This window comes from Bactrocera oleae, chromosome 5, assembly GCF_042242935.1.
Source record: "Bactrocera oleae isolate idBacOlea1 chromosome 5, idBacOlea1, whole genome shotgun sequence".
Taxonomy (NCBI): Eukaryota; Metazoa; Arthropoda; class Insecta; order Diptera; family Tephritidae; genus Bactrocera; species Bactrocera oleae.
Genome location: NC_091539.1, coordinates 71,471,591 through 71,493,215, shown reverse-complemented (window position 1 = coordinate 71,493,215; position 21,625 = coordinate 71,471,591).

The window sequence follows — 21,625 nt, the reverse complement described above, 5'->3', positions numbered from 1 at the left end:
AAATATTTGTAATAAAGGAGATTAACGAAGTCAATAATTCAATAATTCAACAACAACTGTATGAATTAGTTATATGTTTGTCGAGCTAAAAAGTCACTACCTTGCATCTAATTGAAATAACTTGTAGTCGTGAGCTATAATACTTCTGAGGCGTTGGCAACTGTGAATTCCTTAATAAATGGGAAATTAATTTTCCAAATTTTTATTTTTCAATGTCTTTAATAGATTTTTGTAAATTTTCTAATGATTGGTTAAAAAATTCCGTACCAAATTCCTTTTATATATAACGAAGAAACATACCTGATGGACTTGACGTATTCAACGTGAGTGTCTGAAAGTTTTTTGTAGTTATTTGTTTCAAGATAATAATTTGATATGGTGATGGGTTTCAATGGTATCTTAACCAAACGATTTGGTTAGTTAGGTGAAATTTCACCCGAAAGATTGTCCCACAGAACAGAGAATCAACGACTCTTTTCTGTTTTCTGTTGAGTTGTAAAATAAATATATATAATTACACTCCGAGTCAGCTTAAAGAAAAAATACTGTAACAGGTCAATTATGAAATTAAAACTTACCGAATTTTCCCATCAACTGATTAATTTTAGGGGGTAAATTAAATAAAAAATAGTCTGTGATCGACAGATTGTTAAAATGTTTTACAAAAATATTGCTTTGCAAATCTTAATTAGAGTCTCCTTAGAACAAAATTATATGTTTTATGGATTCCTTGAACTCCATTTTCGTATAGAAATATCTCCACGAAAATATTGTATAAATACGTCTGTAGGATACTAAATAATTATTAAACACTACATTGAGCCACACGGGTACGAAATAGGGTTAAGCTATTCTGACGATTCTCAAAATTGTATTAAGGCTTTCTCTAATAGGATATATTAAGTTTTGTGGAATTGACCCTGTATAAAAATTATAATGTTTAGAACCAAAAAGGGTGGTTGCCTAAATCTTTTGAGGTATTCAATGCAATTATACAAACCTTTATCAACAAGCATACATTCATTGATTTATAATTTTTTTTTTTTAATTCGTAACAATAGAAGATTTATCTAGAATTTCATCAACATTAAATTGAAATGGAAATATCGCTCACTGAAAAGGCCAGCAAGGAAGGAAAGTTACGCAGGATTTTTGTCTGTGACAAAACAATAATATAAAGAAAAGCAAAAAAGGTAATAAAAGGGCTTAAATGAGGTTCTACGAGTATGCAGATCGTTATGGTGACAACCGCAAAATCCAAAAGCCGGGCACACAAAGGCACCCACACACAACCGCAATAGTCCATAGTCAGACAGTTATTCTCGCAGCTAAAAAAAAATATGGCCAGCGCCGACTGTTCGGGTGCGTGCGTGAGTGCTCAGAGTTACAGGCAATGAAAACACAATATTTTATTTGTGGCAGACACAGAAAACAATAACATAGACAGTGTAACAACAGGTAGACAGACAGGCTGGAACAGGACGCAACGGTCAGGTGAAGCCGAAGGTGCGCGCGATTCGTGTGAAACGGAAGCCGTCAAGGAATATTTGTGTGCTTGTGTCTGTGTGTGCTGAAATGCTGCTATTGCCACTGCTATTTAGAGCCTTGCTGCAGGGGCAACTATATAGGTGAGGACGGCGACATTCGTTTCGCTTATATTGAGTCAACGGAAATGCCCCTAAAGCCTTTGTGTATACGTATTTATAGGTATGTATGTACGAGAGTTGTTGATGTGAAAGTGTGTGCAATCCAATCGAAATAAATAATTGTATTGCCACATGAAGGATGTTTGGCGGCAAGCGCACGCAGCCAAAGAAAAGCGAGAGAAGGACGGACGTGCTGCAAAGACTTTTGGACAGTCAGGTTTATATCGTGGAAATTTAGTCGTAATAAAAATTGTCATACTGTATTTCGCTGTGTGATGGTACAAGGTAAACGCCATACCTTTTGAACTGGAGGCGAAATAAGAACAATATACAGATGGTGAAAATAAAAACGGATAATATTACAGAAAGGACAGGCTAGTGAATGTATACTTATATATTCGAACGTATGATTTTTTGTATGTTCGTAATAACTGGATGTTAAAACAAGAACCTTGCAGCAAAACTAGTCTGCACTTATACTAGTTTACGAATAGAATATCCTGACAAAAAGCGAACTATGTGTAGTTACAAAAGCTCAGAGCTTTACCAATGTTTTGGAAAGCAAGTATCGAAAGTGAGTATACCGAATGCGCTGAAAATCCGTTTTTAATCCTAAAATCCATTAATAATAACATAAATTGAACTATACTGGCTACTATTTCTATTCCAAAACTAGCAATTCATATCTCGTATAACCGCAACTCCTAAAAAATACTAATTGTTTGAAAGAAAATACTTCGGCTAACTAGTTGGGCTGCGATTCAAAAAAGTTGTAATGTAAAAAAAAAGTTTTGACAACTTCCTGGAGCTAATCTAGGAGAGAGTAATGTCAAGCAGAGTTGATTAGAGTTTCTTTATGATTTTTAAATTTGCATCGCTTATAAAGCCGCGATTCACTCTATAGGTAGCTACGACCTCGCCTTAATGTTATATAATCTTATTAAATTAAGCAAATTTTAGTTTGTCATAAATATGCTTTACTCTCAAAGAAGCTCAAAAGAACCTTCGAGAAAGCTGTGGATATTAAAAACTAGCGCATAACGGTAAACATTCACAAACTTTATTACAAAAGACTTAGTGTCATGAAATGGAGTCACAAAGCACGTTGGCCAACAAATTCCAATTGAGCGAGATAGAGAATAATTCAGACAAACCATCTACAAAATCAAACATAGTAAAAGGACGCGGCGAAAAACTGACCTGCCAGCCTGCAAACATTGTTTAGCAGGATTGAAGAATTGAGTGATAAAAACAAGTAAAAGCCAAAATAAGGCTGTTAAAAGTGAGGAGCAGAAGGTGAAGGGAAGGAAAGTGTAATCTATTGCTATTACATCTCGGCCATAAGGCGGAGACTGCTTGAAAATAGAAGCGAAAATGGCACGCAGCCCTTGAGATGAGAGCATGCCAGTAGCCGAGCTTAGCTACTATGCCAATGGCCGTATACACACATGCATAATAGAAAAACATAACCACAAACCATGGACATCAACGGAAATCATGCAGCACAAGCACGGCAACGGCATCGGAAACATGCGCCAGCTGCGTTTGGTCAACGTAGGAAATGTATATATGTATGTATGTCCACTGGGTTGTAGCTTACGGCGCCTGCACAAATGGGTCCAATAGACGCCACCGACGATCTGTTTAAAGCCTCAACTATGGTTACAACGATTTGCTTCCGTTATGCTGGCATGCAGCAGTGGCACACACACACAAACGCCAATGCTATTGATTGCACATACATACATACACATGTGAGTTGATAAGCTGGTTGCAGCGAAATATGCCGATGGATTACAGAATCACGTTCAGCTTAACCCCCACAGCTGCTGTTCAGAATATTGCAAATATGTTATATGAATTTGTATGTATATATGTATGCATACATGTGTGTGTGTATGCATGAAATTTTAGTGTAAAGCCTCGGTCTCTCGGTTTGATTCGCTTGTTAAGCAAACGCATTTGTGGCCTGATGATGCGTTCAAGCTTTACACACACAAATACACAGGCACACGCATGCTCAGATCAATAAACAAGCTGAGCAGCAAATTGAAATTAGTTTTGCGCTGTGAAGTGGAGAGCGATAACAGCAGAAGCCGCCAGCTACATTTCAATTTTGTAACAGTCAGAAATTGAAAATCCTTAAGACTCAAACTTACGTCTCTAATGTTATGTGTGGGTATCAAGTTACTTTATTAAACCGGGCGCAATAATGGATACAAAAGGCTCGATTGCTTTGGACCACTGCCAGCAAATGAATCTCTAAATGCCAATCGCCGTCAGATTAGTTTCCATTTCGGTTGATAACTTCGTGGATTGCGGCAAAGCAATGAAGTGAATGGAGACATGCTAACATTTACATATTATATATGTGTCAATATCCATTCATGCGCATGTGTGCGTGCGTAGTTTCAAATAATCAAGCTTTAGGATATTTTGTGACATATTTCACTGTGACTAAATGAGCCATATACATAAATCTAAAAATTAAGTTCAAAATATTCAATTTATGTTGGTTTTTTTTGCTAATGCTTACTAGCTAATGCATTTAGAATGCCAATAAAATTATTATTATTAAGAAGCCTCGATAGGTAGCAACGGGTCCGAATTTTTATAGAGAACACAAATTAACTTGCTAGCTGACCCTAGAATTTATCTAAAGATCAATTAAGACTCTCGAGCCAGCTGTATAAGCGAGTTCGACTCGATCAGGTGAATTCAATGTACGAAATAATTGGAGCGAATACACACTACTACTAGACTAATAGAGTTACAACACCACCTCTGAACAGGAAATACTAAGTATTCCACAAAGTTTGTAACAGCCAGAAGAAAACGTCGGGAACCTTATAAAGTATATATAAAAATGACTAAGGTGATGAGTTGAGCCCATTTGACCATGTCCGACTGTCTGTATACACGCGGACTCAGTTTTTGAAATATCGATCTGAACTTTTGCACGCGTTTTTTTTCCAAGAAGCTGCTCATTTGTCGAAACCGCCGACATCGGAAAACTATATATTGTATATAATTGGCAAACAAACTGATCAATCGAAATAAAGTTCGTGTATGGAAATTTGGCTTAGATTACATCTAATCATACGTGTTAGAATATTTTTACTATCATTTTCAGTTTTAGCAACCCAAAATTAGTAAAAAATAGCCTCTAACATTACAGTTGCCAAATTACTGTAAATTAGTGTTATTACCCAAAGCTGCGCTATATTTTTTAACAAGCACAATCGTCACTTCATTTTAAATTTTGTTTAATCGAATATTTTTATTGATTTGATTAACGACAACTCAGTTGTGCAGACGAATGACTATTTTATAACTGATGCCAACGCAACACCTTGAATAACAACGAATTTATTTAAAAAAAAAACGGAAAAAATAATTATAATATATTTTGTGGTGAATTCATTGAATAAAAGAACAAGAAAATGTGAAAAGCTGGAATGACAAAAATAAAAATATCAATTGCGCTATTTCGCGCGGGAACGAAATGTTTTCTGTAATAAAAGTGACAATAAATGATAAGCATGTAATTGACTTTTGATGGCACTTGTGACACCTGCAGGCATTTTACAAGCCAATTCTCCAGCAGTCAAATTGTCATCACAGTGTGAGTACGTATGCCTGTATGTGTAAATATATATGCGCAGCGGTGTGGTCACATTGCATAAACGCTTAAGTCTAGTTAAGTATTGCCAGCCAAAGTGTGGCCACCAGTGGCATTTTCTTTTCAAACAAACAAACAAACTTTTTCTTCGTGGCTTCCACATATTTACAAGAAAGAAATTAAATAAACTATCATTGAATATGGCTTTAGGCATCGATACTAGCCCTTCATCAGCAGCTCATCAAAATTTGCCAAAATCGAATTTTGCCGTTTTCTCTTGGGCCACAAAATTCATTTATGTATGTATGTACTGCGGCCGTTAGCTTGTAAGTACTCGCACAATGACAATGAGTTCATCAAACATCATTTCATTGCCAAATCAATGGCAATTGAAACTGCCACTGACACGGGTGCTATCGCAATTGAATGATGCTGAATTGTCAATGTGTTGACGTTTCCTGCCTCGGCTCGGCGGCAAAGGTGTGTAACGATGTCGAAGTGATGCCTGCTACCCGCACTAATATCGGTTAAAGAGCAAGCGCTGTCATGTGTAAGTGTGGTGTTGTGCAAATAATGGCCGAGCGGGGATGTATATGCACACGGCGCTTACATATGGGCTGACACAATTGCGCTTTGTGCAGTGATGGTGCCATGCGGCGGAAACAGTTAAGACAATGTTATGTTTCTGCGCTTATACGTAAACACAGATAAGCACTTTAACAGTTTGGCTGTAGGCGTCGGAGCGTCGGGGCGTATGAGCAACATCATTGCCAATTGACATTTGTACTCGTACACGAAAACGAGGAGCAGCGAGTAATATCAAAATGTGGCACATTTAAGAGCGAATACAAGTGAGTACACAAAACAAGCAGAAAACCTGTTTACTTTCGTTAAATAAGTTAAGTATTTAACTAATCTGAACTGAAAGTAAAATTTTGCTACTTGTTTTTCTTAAAAAAGCCTTAAATAATGGATAAGATTGAAAATAACGATTTTGGGAATAATGTATGCATGTGGTTTATTTGAAAACCTTCCCTTTCACCTCTCTCTTTCTAAGCTTTTAGTGTTTTGAAGACATGCAGGACAAAGTATACATATTGAAAAATTCGAGCAGTTTGAGAATACTATCAAAAATCTATGCTGTATCTATATATATATATATATATATCTAACAGCTTATTAAAACATATTTTTTTCTGCACAAACTTGTCCCGCCGCTTGAGTTTGAGAGCGATCAATGCTGAATAAGCTCAATGAGATATAATAAAAGTTTAATAATTTCTAAGCCCGAATTTCTAATGCTCTAACCTATACTCATCTAGAACGTAATTAGTGAGTATTTCATTTTATAGTTAATTATTTCTTACTTTCATTTCGGATGCGAATCATATTTACCAAAATACTAAAGCGAATATTTAATAATGAAATCAAACTTCATAATGATCTCTTCAAAGCAATAAAAAAAAAATGTTGCACATTTCTTTAAAAAAGAACTATAACAGAGCATAGGAAAAGTACTCGTAATTTTCACGCACACCAAAGCAATATGCAAACATTAAACGCTCCCGTAGCGAAGCCGTAAAACCGTAAAATATCTACCACGAAATGAAGGTCGAATTGCACAGCTCATTTAAAAAAAGAGCAGAAAAAACTTGTAAAAACACGTGTACACGCTCTCACTTTATAGCGGACATGGTGCTGCATGTTTTGGCATTGTAAATATTTTCGGATTTCACTCTCGTATCCGTTTAAGCAACGCATTTATCACGCCTTTTATTTTCACTTCCCAGATACGTGCCAGCAATTTTTATTCTCTTTATTGCTTTATTTTCTTTCGCGGTTTGTTTGTTTGCATTCCTCTAACCAGCTGATGACCACTCGCATGCGCTCTTCCAATAAACTATGCGTATCCATATAAACTCTAGTTCGTATGTGCATCGTTGAACATAGACTCGCAATAAAAATATAATAAATACACTTACCTATTACAACGTACATGTTCACACCTGCAAGAAACCAGCGCTTTAATGACAATGAGTTCATCAAAGTTCTTGAAGGAACACACACAAGCACTGCGACCTTGGCGGTCTAACGCAGCTACGCAAAAGCTATAACTATTAGTAAGCTATGAGGATATATCTCAGATTTCTTGAATTTCGTTTTTTAACACAAAAACATGCCGAATATTCAGCATATTAGAATGGGAAGAGTCTGGTGGCGGTAGGTGTGTAATGGTGTGCACACAAGTCATGGAAATGAGTTTCTAATGCTGAGGAATCGGTCAACAAATTAATTGGATGGTTAAAGTACTGATTGAACATTAATTATGATCCAAAATAAATTTGAGTCAACGCAAAAACTTACCCAAATGTGACATTTCACAGATCAGCATTCAAAAGCTTATATTTTTCGAACTTTACTAGAGTTAAGAGCTAACGATTTTAGTAATGGAAAGTAAAATGATCATTAAGTAATAACATATTCAAAAGGGAAGATATAAATTTAAAACAAATAATTTCGAAAACAGATACATCACGCATATGTGGCAACCACGAAATAGTACAAAACATATAAAGAATATTTCGCTATTTTCTACCTAATAAAATTTTTAATATAGGTATGTACTTGTATATGAAAATGTTTAATCAATTTGAATGGTTCAAGCTGAATCTCTTTGAATTCATAAGGAGAAGAAGAAGAAGTGAAAATATTTTAAATTCAAACAGCGACTTATTTAAAAAAATTATAAATAAGTAATCAATTCCACAAGTGAACTCTTTGTGCATTAATATTGAGCATGAACAAAACGCGCTTGCGCTTCTAAAAATGCACCTTTTATACATACCACAAAAGAAATACAGCATAAGTGGGTATTCTAGTGTAGACTTTCAAAAAAATCGATTTTTTTCATATTTTCAAGGTTTTACTATTTAAGAATATGTATACGAGAGGATTTTTGAAAATTTAAATTATTTTCGGAGATATAGACATTTTACTGACCCGGCCTCCAAACTGGTTTAGCTGGGTCTAATCGAACAAAAGACTTTACGTAAAACTTTAAATGTGTTTTTCTCAGACCAGACATTTTCAATACGATACCCACGATTTCTCGAGTTCTACTGCACTAATTTACTGGAAACTTTCAGAGAATCTTCTTTATAGACCTCTCTCAAGTATGACGTAGCCTCATCCCCAAGCAAATTTCAATTTTTACTATTTTTAACAAATACGAGGAAAAATGAAAATGGTAAAAAACTATTTTTTTCAAACAGTCGCCATTTTGTAAAACTCAAATTACTTACCGCTAGTTCATACAATTGCGACATCATTGCAGATTGATAATCTCTTTTTTTTCATATGCTCATGTGCCAATTTACTTAGACCCCCACTTCATCAGCTGCCAGTTTTTTAAATTTGTAACTTTTTTTCGATTTTAGCTCTTTAGTGAGACAACGTATACGTAAGGTTTTTGCTGATTTAGAGAACTTGGTCAATCTGCGCTTTCTCCCATCCATCATTAATTAAAGGGATCTCACTCTACAACTCATCTTATGGTAAACGGATGTTATAGATAACCGGACACAAAGAATCCACAGACTACTTTCAATAAAATAATAAAAAGAAACCCAACTCCACTTACGAACAGCTCGTCAAAGTAGATAAGCTAGAAGATAGCAGCTCAAAATATTGAAAAATATCAAAGATAAATGCAAAGTTTTGGCGCAAAAGTCAACTGTTTTTGACTTAGCTCGATTATGACTGAAATATTTCGATCACCGCTTTTGAGTGACAATATTGATGATTTGGCTCACTGCGTTCATTATATTTTCACTACCACACGAATGCATTTGGGCAGCTTTTTTCATTTTAGCTCAACATCATCTCACACCTCTTGCCCAAATCACTATGACTGCGGACTGTCATGTTTACGAGCGCGGTTTTGCTTCCCTGTATTTACGACCGATTTTATGCTTTGCGTTATTAGTGATACGAGTAATGAAGGTAAAAACGAGAATTTCCACTTACGCTTCGCTGCAAAGAAAAAGAACAGAAAAAATTGGTTATTAGTTATCGTTCGGTAGTTAAAAACTTTTCAGCAATAAAAGCTTAATGGATTCTTGAAGCAAAACAGCTACGAAATTAGTGCGAGCATGAGGATAACAAAAAATGGACAGATATGAGTGCGATATTGTGATGACGATGATGTACAGATGTCTTTGCTCGCATATATTGTTGATGATTTTATGAGCAATTCGTTGGAGCGCAGAACTGTTGAAGTCATAACGCCCGCATCTGTATATCTGGAATGGTTTTGCGCCTCTTTTTTTTGTAGTTGTAATTTATACTTCCTGCTCAAAGTAGCGATAAAACAAGCGCGCAAAACAGAAACCAAATCCCCACTTTTCTGCGATTGGAATACATAAATTTCTGCTAATGCCACCACCTTCCACCCACCAACACTAGCAACCATAATAATTACATGATCGATGTAAGCGCACGAAACTGTTCAGAAAGTGTAAAAAGCGGAAAAGAAGTTGCAGCAGCATTTACAATGTGCCGAACAAGTTCAACCAGCTGTCGGAAAAAAATTAGCAAAAACAATTTGTAAGTAAAATATGTCTGAACTCTAGCGAGTGTCGCCTTTGGTGTGGTTACACGGTCCGTTATGCCGTGTGGCTGCATGACATATTAGCTTTTGGCCACCAACCGTGCAACAAATGGCAGCCACACTCCCACGGTAGTATGCAACATGTAGCACGAAGCAAGGTCAGCAAGAGCCGGCTTCGTCTACAGCGACCCGAGCGACCCCCTTTGGTGACATAATAAATTGTAAGGCAAATAGAATCTAAATTGGCCAACAACTTATACATGCAACTGGAGCGGGTATACATTACGGAAGAAAAGTGGCAAAAGTAACACTGGAGGAAAGCATAAATTTCGCATGCAATTAGTTTTAGGGCGATCAAGACAAACAGTAAGTAGATGGAGCAGCAAGTTAAGGAAGAAATACTTTTAGGATATTTCTAAAATAACGGAAAGTTCTATGACTTTCACAAAAGCAAATAGCAATCAAAGGCAGTGAAATAAAGTACAAAATTCACAATTTGCAGAAAACCAACAAAAATCCTTCAAATTTAACAGGGAAATTATAATATTTATGTATTTAATTATAAATGTGATTTCAGAAATTTGTTATTTGTGCAAGACTGCTTAAATTTTGTTTTTCAACGCAACTGCCACAGTGTTTCATGGTACCGATCTGGGTCGCCAAAACTTACTCTAAGGTCGGAAGGAAAGCCCCTAAGTGCGCTCAGTCTCAAATTGTAAATATAAAACATTTATATATCAATTGCGAACACTGTTGTGCAAATATTGGTGTAGAAAAAAGAGATCCATTATTTTTCCAATAGATGGCGTTATTTAACTGTATCTCACGTTGTTTAAGTCCGATCGGGTTCGGCAAGATGGCGTTAGAAAGATGGCGTACTAAAAAAAACTTGTCTGACAGTTCTGTGATTGGTTGATTCAGTTTTGTTTAAGCGCGCGTCAAAGATGGACACTAGCAAAGAGAAAATAGCTATACTTTACAGTTTTTCTTCGATAAGGGCGAAAACGCAAGCCAGGCGGCTGAAAATGTGAATAGCCCTGATGGTCCTGATACTGAAACAGCCAATCGTGCGCAATTTTGGTTTCGTCGATTCCGTTCGATGTCAAAGATGCACCACGCTCTGGAAGACCAATTATCGAAAAAAACAACGATCAAGTAATGAAAATCGCCGAGTTTAAACATCGATTACCATTGTCCAGGATCTAAACATTGCACAAGAAATCGTTTGAAACCATTTGAATAAGGCTGGATACGAATAGTTATAATTAAAGCATTCAAGTTCATGCAAAAATAATGGATTTCTTTTTACTACACCTAATATTTCCAAATTCAGCCATTTCAAGGGTACGGTTTTACGGAGGCTTCATAAATCTTGTAAAAGCCTCGATATCTTTGAAAACTGTTAGTTATATTGAAAAACTTCAAATTTTATTAAGTAGGCGCTAATTTTTAAGTGTTAGTTAGTTAAAGCTCTTTAAAATGCATTCTATTTGGAACCATATATATTTAATTTTTCTTTTTAAAAATGTTGCGCGTCTGGCAAAGTATGTATGTATATAGACATATGTAAATGTTTCAAGCTATATATTTCCGACTGACCATCTATATATACAATTAAAAATTAGCATGTCTCAAACTGTAGATCCAGTAGATTCAAAATTTGCAGAAATCATGCTTTCTTTAAGACTGATCGACTGACCGATTTCTCATCGGGAATTAAAGATTACTTTGTGAGGTGATACTTTCCACGTTGTTCGTTCGGGCTAAAACGAGTGGTTTTGTTGAAAAACTTGGCTCAGAAATTTGTTTGAGTATGTATATATATACATATATGTTTTCAAATCACAAGCAAGTCTGGGAAACAGTATCATTTAATTACCATACACTTATATTCTAAGTCTGTATATAGTTCTTGTTGTAACTCGCAGTTCGAATTAACTAAAACTACTAAAAAATATGAGTCCAATACAAGGAAAAGCATGTCTGCGTCCTGCTAACATTTTTGGGCAACAGCTGCGCTATAAATAATCAGAGAGCACAAAAGTGTGCAAAAGTGCGCAAAAAGTATTGCAAAACTGCAAAATTATTATGATTAATTACGTGTGCCAGAAGTGTCAGACATGGCGGCGAAGCAGTCAGCCAAAAGTAAAAAGGTAAGCGTTGCCAACTATAACACTCGAACTACTCAAAGAGTGCAGGAGCAACAGGCCAACAACAGAAAACAATCAACAACACCAAAAACAATGGGCACAACAGTAGACAAATTTATTCGAAGCAAAAAAAAAACAAATATAAATGTATTTGAAAAGCAAAACAACTAAAGTAATAATAAGTCATAATTAAGTATCTTAACGAAAGGTCAAGATCAAAACCAAACAACTGCAAATGGAAAAACAAGCGAAGCGAAATACTAACACAAATAAATAACACTAATTACAAGCCGGGGGAATTTCCACAACAACACGCCGAATGGAAGCTGGGAAGAAATGAGAGAAATTAATGCTGAACTAGCAATGCTGCAACAACAGCTACAAAATGCTTCATGTAAATTTTGTGTAAACAAATAAGTATTGTGTGGAGCAACTTTGTGCAACTGTGTGCCACTTGCAATTCGCAACAGTGAAACTAAATGCCACAACAACAAAGTTGTAACAAATATTGCTGCCAGCGAACTCAACTAAGTCGTTGATGGCTAAGGTGCGGAGTAAGAATGTAAATTTTCATTACAAGAAAATGCAAGCGAAGCGAATGCAGCTAAGCGAAAACCAGAAGAAGCAGCAGCAAATTAAGTAACTAATGAAACTTGTTCCCTCGGACGAAGTGCATATGATGCATAAATAATTTCACACACTCGCCGCACAATTGCACAGCCAAAGAAACATGTAGAGCAGCTGGAAGAGGGATAAAAGCAAACGAAATGAATTTCTGCAGACTTAACGAACGACCTTGCCATAAGTCGACTTACTGTCGCGGACGAAAAATTCCAGCGCTTACGCTCACCTGCCATGTGCCAGTACATTGTAAATAGCCCCTAGATGCCTGTTTACCGTAATGTCCGCCCATCAGCAAAGGTAGCGTAGCGAGCAGCTTGTCGCCTGTCACTCGCAAGTCAACCGACTGGCGGGGTGTTTGATGTAAGAACACCGTCGACAGAGGGAGAAACAAATAAACGTAAAGTTCGTTAATATTAATTAAATAATCTCGTTGGGAAAAAAGTTGGCGACTTACTGAAATACCTACACTTGGAAGTGAGATCATTTTAGGTGCGGCGTTGTTTTGGTGACTTTTCCAATTGTGTAGTGCTTTGGTCATTTTCGCGTTCTCTTTGCGTGTTTGCAGTTGTGCATAAAGCATTTCAAAATACGATTATACTTAAGTGATAATTTACTACGCTATTTGGAAATACTAATCCGGCTTGCGTGTATATAATTTAATGAAGAACTACAAGAAGATAGGTCAACTCTCAATTCAGGAATTCAAATACAATACAGAGCGTTCCAAAAACCTTGAGAATCTTGAGCTGACTTTGAAATTTAAAGCACTGTGTTCTAGATTTAATAGAACTATTCTACCACTAAAAAGATACAGCTTCGTAGTTATTTGGTGAATTCTCAGTGAAATAATTACAAAAGTTTTTCTTGCTTTCTCTGCCGGAAATATAACTATATAGGTATAAACGCAAACAGGAAGGCAGTCGTATAATACACCGCAAAAAGACCCAAATAATCGTTAATTACAAAAGAAAGAAATGAACTACAACAAGTAATTTTAGCAGGTATAATCTTCTAGCAATGAATCTAAGAAGGTAACTGTGGACAAACAAACTACTAATAATATAGGTATAACATGCAGTTGAGAAATTGGTCTTCAACTCCAGGAAATTTGGAAACCCCATCGCTTAGCCCTATTGATAGCAAAGCTAATTGTGCTATCTCAAGTATCTAAATCTTTCGTAGACAATGAAAATCAGAACGCGTTAGTTATTTCTTCTTTTCATGCGGCACAAAACATGATATATATTTTCAATCAAGGATTTTTAATCAGATTTCAATGGATGAATATAAAAGTTAGAGGGGGTCTCCAATTTCAATAAAAGATTGACATGAGTCATTTAATAATCTTTGACCAAAAATATAAAGGTGTCAAGTGTAGGATTACAAACATTCTGAGTACTAAAAATGATCATTTGTGGGCTGAGTGCTTTTTTCGGTTTCAATTGCATTAAGTTTGAACAATGAGAAAAAAAGGTCGATTCACTGAAGTGTATTCATAATTACAAAACGAATGTTTGCAACATGTATTAATTGTATGTGTGCTAGTTCGACACATGCTGGCTTTCGACATTTTTTCGATGCATTGGTATTTTAATTCAATTAGCTCAAAGCCTATAATTGCAAATTCATTTCCATCATTTCATTAGCATTTTAGTAAAAAACGCACTAACACATACAAAGCTGCATACAAACATATGCATTTGACCACTTACAACTCCTCCACCTCGAGCTCATCGTCGTCGTCCTCCAAATTCGGATCGTCCACCATGTCCTCGAAATCGTTGATGCTCGGCCGACGGCTGGTGCTGGGTTGCACCCGCCTGCCAACGCCTTGCATTTCGTCCTCCTCCTCATCGCTTTCGATTTCGATTTCTTCGACGTCACGTCGATTGCCGTAGCGTTCAGGCATTTTCGATTGTTTTGTTGTTTTTTTTCACACAGTTAATTCAGTAAGAGTGGAGTACTCTTGTAAAATTTTTGAATGTCACAAAAATTGCGTAGATTTCGAAGAAATTGAAGTTTATTTGATTATTTTGTATTTTAAGAATCCTTTGGATATTTCGCAAATTTCTTCCACAAAAGCAAAATTCCAAAAATTTTGGGATACCACACTTAAATTAACTGTCCTTCAGTTGTTTTTTCAATAAAAAATCGTAAATCCTTTTAACTTTACGATTCACAAGCTTCACGTTATCCTTTACGGCTAATTTGATGTCCAACAAGTGAATATAATCAAATGTTTTTTAATGTAATTTGGGTTATCCTTTGAATTATTTTTTTATATCGAATAAGAACACACGAAAATCCTGCCAAACGCTTTTTTTTGGAGCCACGAAAACCAATCAAACGCACGTAAGAACGCCAACTGTTTTCACGCGTGGTCACAAGCCACGTCTTCACCTCGTAGTAGAGTCGCCAACCAATCTTGTGGGGCTTCTCGCAAAGGTTGGAACTAGGTCTTAATTGAATTAGCGCGAATATTCAGATTTTCAGCTTTACAACGAACAGCGGAATGGAAAGAGAATGTCGCGTAAAGCGAAATATGTCAGACGGTACGTTAGCACCTTCTAATCCACCTTCGCCCATTTTCGCAATTCGCGCAAATAATATTATGATTTAGTGATAGTAAAAGTGTAAGAATACTTGCAAAGTGTGGCTAGGTCAGGAACTCAACCTGTTGGCAAAGTAAAAAAAAAGATCTGTCTGTCTAAAAATATAAAACAGGCAAACCGTTTTTTACTAGGGGAAAAAGAGACCTTATTACACAAAGGAGATCAATTTCTTCGACAAATAGCATGAAAAGAGTCAGCGATTTTCTTTATTCATGTGACATTTCACAATAAATGAGAGGTATTAAGATAAAAGAATTATTTATAATTTTTTCAATATTTTATTTGTTTTTTCTTACTATGTAACTTGTACTTATAATTCATAAGTATATTAGTTGGTTTGCTTATCTAATTATATAATATACAAGCATACACTCTTATCATAAAAAGTGCAAGTGATGGCTCTTTGACCGTTAATAGAATTTACGAATTCGATTTGTTCACCCATACGAGTACACACTTTGATTTACATAAGACTATATAAGGGCGAGAACTAGCTATATTCGCAAAGACCCAATAATTAGTTAACTGTATGCGACGTAAATAATCACGTGAGCGAATGTAAGCACAAATGCGGTCACTTTTTGACGTGGCTGAGCGGATTTGCACGTAACGGTTATGTGAATACCTGAGAAATCTAGGTAAGAGGCAAGTTCTGTAATATTTGCTATATAATATGAACGTTACGAGCAAAACAGCAAATAGAACTATAAATTTAGAAAAAGTCTAAAAATCATTGAATGTCAATGCGCTGGAAGCCAAAAATGTGCAGCGTAAATAAATTGCGTTGTAAATGCCTCTTCGGGTCAAACGAATGGTAATACTATCTTAAGAGAAGGACTAAGAAGTAATAGAATTTTTTTTTAACGACTTTTCCACATATAGAAGTTACACGAGGGTTTCCTTTTATATTTTGGGATTAGACAACAAAAACAAATATTAACTATCGAAAATCGATTTTTTGTTTTTCAAAATATTCTCCAATAAGATCAATACACTTTTGCTTGAGTTGAACCAATTGTCGAAGCACTTTTGCCTCTCTGATAGATATATTTGCACGAGCTTCACGAAATTTATTTTGGAGTGCTCACAGCTTCGATTAAATTCACCATACCCTTGATAAACACTGGTCCTTGTTGAACTTCATCGCCAAAAATTTAATTAAGTTTATCAATGCAATGCAGTTGCTGAGTTAATCCGCGTCGAAAGTTGTAAAAAATAATCACGCGAAAATGTTCGAGATTTGATTCCATTTTTTTGGCTGTGATGAATATTTTAAGTTACTGTAAAGAACAAAAATAGCGCTCGTACGTCAAAACGTTCTGAGTATGTACATATATCATCAAAAATGTGAAACTTTACGATAAAGTTGTGAGTTACCAGATTAAATATAAAAGGCACATAATGAATAACTATTTATCATCAAGCTCTATTTGCATACCTTTCATGAATATAACTGCTTTTCGCTGCTTTTAAATACCAGAGGGATGCCTCATTCTAATTATATTGGTATGTAGATCTGTTTGCGTACAACACGCAGTAGTCTTTCAGTTTTAGAGAAATATGCGATAAAGCTGCATGAGCTGTTGATGTGGACGACCTTTGGTTCCAACAAGACGGCGCTACACACCATAAAGCCAACAAAACAATCAATTTATTCAAGGAAACTTTTAGTGAGCGCATTATCTCGCGTCGTGGACCTGTGGCCTGGCCTCCAAGATCGTGCGATTTAACACCACTGAACTATTTTTGTGGGGTTATGTGAAGTCGCTTGTCTACGCGGAAAAGGCCGATTGCTCCTTTGGATGATAATATTCGGCGCGTTATTGCTCCTTTGGATGATAATATTCGGCGTTAACTTTATAATAAAACTCAATTTCCCCGACTTTGATCTTTGCAATTTGCGAGAGTATAAAATGTTCGGTTACATCCGAACTTAGCTCTACTTACAATTCTACTCATTCAACACAATCCCAACGCCAAAAGAACGGTGACGACTAAGGCGGCGAAACATAAAAACAAAAAACTGAACAGAAAAACCATAAAGTAAAACACGAAACACCAAATAAATCAGCGCTATGAATATTAATAGCTTTATGGGAAAAGATAACGGCAAATCGAATCGGTAATTCAAAGCAGAGCACCTATTAGCCCCAGCCATTGAGCGGCTGCTTGCAATTAGCTTTATCAGCGGGTCGCTAACGGAAAGTGTGTGTGTGTGTATGTGTGTGAGCATAGTAATTACTGTTTGTTGCTGAATTCCGCGCGTCGACTGATAAGACGAAGCGTCTGTGTCAATACGCGCGCGAATGTGGCATTCATTCATAAAATCGGAAATGTGCAAATGCACGCGACTGTGATTTCAGTTTATGATTGTTGTTGTCGGTTTTGCTGTGAGTAAGCGCACAAGTTATTTAAATACAATTTGGCGGGTAAAATACAAACGAACAAAACAAAGCAATAAACGACAGTTTTAAGTTCGCTTGCACTCGACCACGATTCTTTATCGGTTGAGACATGAGCACCAGTGTGTGTATATGTGTGCTGTTGTATTGCGCCAATTAAGTTTTATGAACAACTGTTTTTGTCGTCACCGCAGTCATCGTTACTTAGCAGCGCTGTTGGCAAGACGACATTGACATTTTAACCCGTTAATGTGTTTCGATTAAGCCGCACGGACAGAGAGGTGCCGAGCAGGAACATTTAATTGATGTCGCGCCTGCCTGCTGGTGCTCTCTGGCCCAGCAGTGAAGATGTGAGCGCGAATAAACAATAACACAGAGCTACAATTAAGACACCAACGAAAGCAAGCGAATGCAAACACACTCACACAAACTCATAAAGATTTCCTCACTGCCATTTATGAGAATCAAATTAATGTCAATTATTTGCTTTTCCCTCCTCTATCTGCTTCCATGCGCCGGCCGCGACTGTCTTTATGTGGGCAGCGGCTACAGCCGATGCCAAACTCGTCAACGAACGGCTTAGTTAAGCACATGGCGTGGTAATGTTCTTCCGCATTTATTGTTCTTGTCGCAGCTGGCGCGAGATCACTTGATAGCTTCGAGTGGAATAGCGTTGTTGCCACTTCACTCGTTGGCACTAAGTGCCTGTAATTATTTGTGTGATGCCGATTGAGTGTCAATGTCAAGGACAAATTGCTGTCAATATTTTCATTGATGCTGACCACTTCAAAGAGGATAAACAAAATGCTCGCACAGAGCTCGAAGGCAAATACTCTTTGTCAGGCTACGTGACATTTCAGTCCAAGACAGATACAGATATGTTGGAGAGAAAGCAAAAGAAACAGAAGTATCTAAATAAAGAATTCACATGTTTTTTCATTAGTTACTCGCCAGATGCGAACATCTTTAAGGCCACAATGTAAACCAAACATTTGCCGCGGCCTTGCAGCTGGAGTCCAGTTAATCTTTAGTTAAAGGCAGGTCCACCAAAAGAGTCAACTTTTCAAAGAGGTTTAAATTCGTTTGTTCTCATACCAACTTAATTGCCTACCGATCGACGTATGTACAATATATACATGTAGATCATGACAAGGGCATGTTTGCCATTCGTCCCAATTCTTAACCCAAAAGTACTATGTTAGAGGTTTCATCAATATAAAAAGAGGAGAAGGAAAAAAGGGAAATCGAAAATAGCTGTGGGATTGACGCTCAGACTTTTTGTGAATTTTTCATTGACAGAATGAGTCAATGCGTATGAAAGAGTAGATGGTACTGTACCACTGGCCGGTATGTAATCGTTCTTGGAAAAGAAATTAGTTCTTTCATCCGTAACCATAAATCCCGGGCGCAAGGTACGATTTACCTTGTTAGTTTTAAGCAAGAGATGAACATTGAAGGTTAAAACGCAGAGACTACGTTCAAATAACTCTAACGAGGTTTTTAAGCAAACCAGATATTAGCAGCAGCCTCTCACGTTTGAAAGATCGATATTTTACAAAATATCTGCTTTATTTGTGTTGACTTAATTTGAGAGGGGATATACATATTTATGCTTATTATATTATATCACACAAACATGTCACTTTATTTACTTTTAATAAAATTAACTTTAAGTGGCGTTAATTGTTTGAGTAAACCGTAAATGGCACCGCTGATAGTTTCTGTGTTAATCAAAATAGCATAGTATATGTTGTATACTACCCCAAGTCAACTTAAGTGAATGATATTTTGGTTTTTTTTTTTGAAACTGTACCTGCCGTTTTACTTTGCACAATAGCATAATAGATAGAGGCATCAAAATACACTCAAGTAGAGATACAGATATGTCAGATTGGCATGGTACTTGTATTTCTACAGGTGTAGACCTATTTAATTGATCTGGTGTTGTTAATTTTCAAGCCTTTGTGCGTAAAATGTAAACAAAACAAATTAGTTAGGTATGACTTATTCCATAAATCATATGGAAATAAGCTTCCGCAGTTAGTGACAAGAGAAGGTAGCAGGCAGTACGACAAGGCCAAAAAATTCTGCCGCTACAGCAACAGCAACGAGGTCAGCAGGTGCTAAGCGAATAGACGAAAAAGCAAAACACGCGTTTAGCGGCACTTTATTTCAGCTTGTTAAACGAACTCATACAAGCGAGCGTTTTATGGCAAGAAGTTCTACACAATCGCAGAGTTTATTTTCGTGCAGCGGTAAGCGGTGAGCATATTCACACCCACTTTTGCGCTATTGATCGACCAAGCAAGCAGCTACCAGCGTTTGACCTTGAAAGCCAGCAGCAATTTTTAATGCAAACACCGGCCGCAGCATTAGCACACCGCTCAGCACTCTCGCTTAAATATCGACGGTATGCGGCGGTCGAATTGTGGCGGTTTCATTCGGTGGGAATGTGGTAAGCGGTCGCAATTTTGATGAGCAAATCACGAACTCGTATCTATTATGTACATAAGCAAGTGTCATGTGAATGTAAACATACTTACATATGTATCTACTCGTATAAGTTTTCTTGTTGTGTTTGTGATTTTCGTAAGCCTTTGAGCGCATACAATGCACTTCGCTTTGGGTTACAGCACTTTGCTGAACGGCTACCTGGGAGGTAAATCACCGACGCGAAGTGCATTGCTATGCCAGTCGGTACGATGAGCAGCACGTGTGGTTGACATCTTTGACATCAAATGTGTGTTACTATAAAGCAGATGTATGTATTTGTGTATGTACATAAATATAATGCATATGAAGATGTGAGGGTATTTTCATTTAACTCGCACATTAAGTGCGTGAGTTCACCACTCACGAATTGAAATATTGCTCTAAATCTCAGTTAAAATTTGGATTCAAAAACAAAGAAATTTAAACGTGCCACCCGCTTTTCAGAGATCACTGCATAATAAATTAGGAAAATAATACCTATGTAAACATAATGTGGGTCTTACCCATTGCCGGTGATGTCCAATCCATTAGTACCATTAAATCCATTCTCCGTTTCAGATGATGTTGCCTCTGGAGATGTTGGTATTGGACGATAATTGAGGGGGACTATGTCCGGATCCACCTCATCGAGGAAAACAACATCGTGCACCGGAGTTATGCGATGTTCAGCGTTGGTCAAATTCAGTGGTCCATTTAACAGGCAACGCAAAGTGGGAGCAGTGGAGTCACTGGGCAGCTACAAGAAAACAAAAATTAGCCAAAACCCATAACTAACAACTCCAAAAATATGTATGATATATAAATTAATTTGCTCGGTACGTTGTTGTGATATTTCTTGATAATGTCGTAGATGTTATATACCTTTATTTTCGTATTGGACGTTGAAAACATTGAATCTTGAATTTTCATAGCATGAGGCCGATCTCAAACAGACACTGATATAACACATAAACAAAACATATGTAGGTAAACAAAATCAAGAGCAGTAGTAAATTGAATATCGCAGTCCAATCGGAACAGTGTGTAATGTGAACGACGCCAGCGCTACCGCAAGCCAACGTCATCAAAATATAAACAAAATTCACTGAAATATATGTATGTATGAATCTACATTTGTATGCGCAGGTGCTAGATGAAGCGATCGCCTCGCTCGCTTTTCCAATTTACGGAAAGAGCCAGTTTTTACCAACTGGAAGGACACATGTAAACAAATATTTTAGCTCGTTATCAATTGATAAACAATTAATACATAAATATAGGCTTCTAAGGCAGCATCACAATGCCCCGAGCGCATAAATAGCATTCGCACACGCGTACTTCATAAACCGAACACTTTCTTGCTCAGGCAACACACGCACGCTCACAAACTAATAGATAATTTTTTTACGTGTATCACAACTCTTCCTTCAATTCTTATTAGATTATTCAGCGATATTATCAGAGAACACACTGAAAGCAGCTAATAAT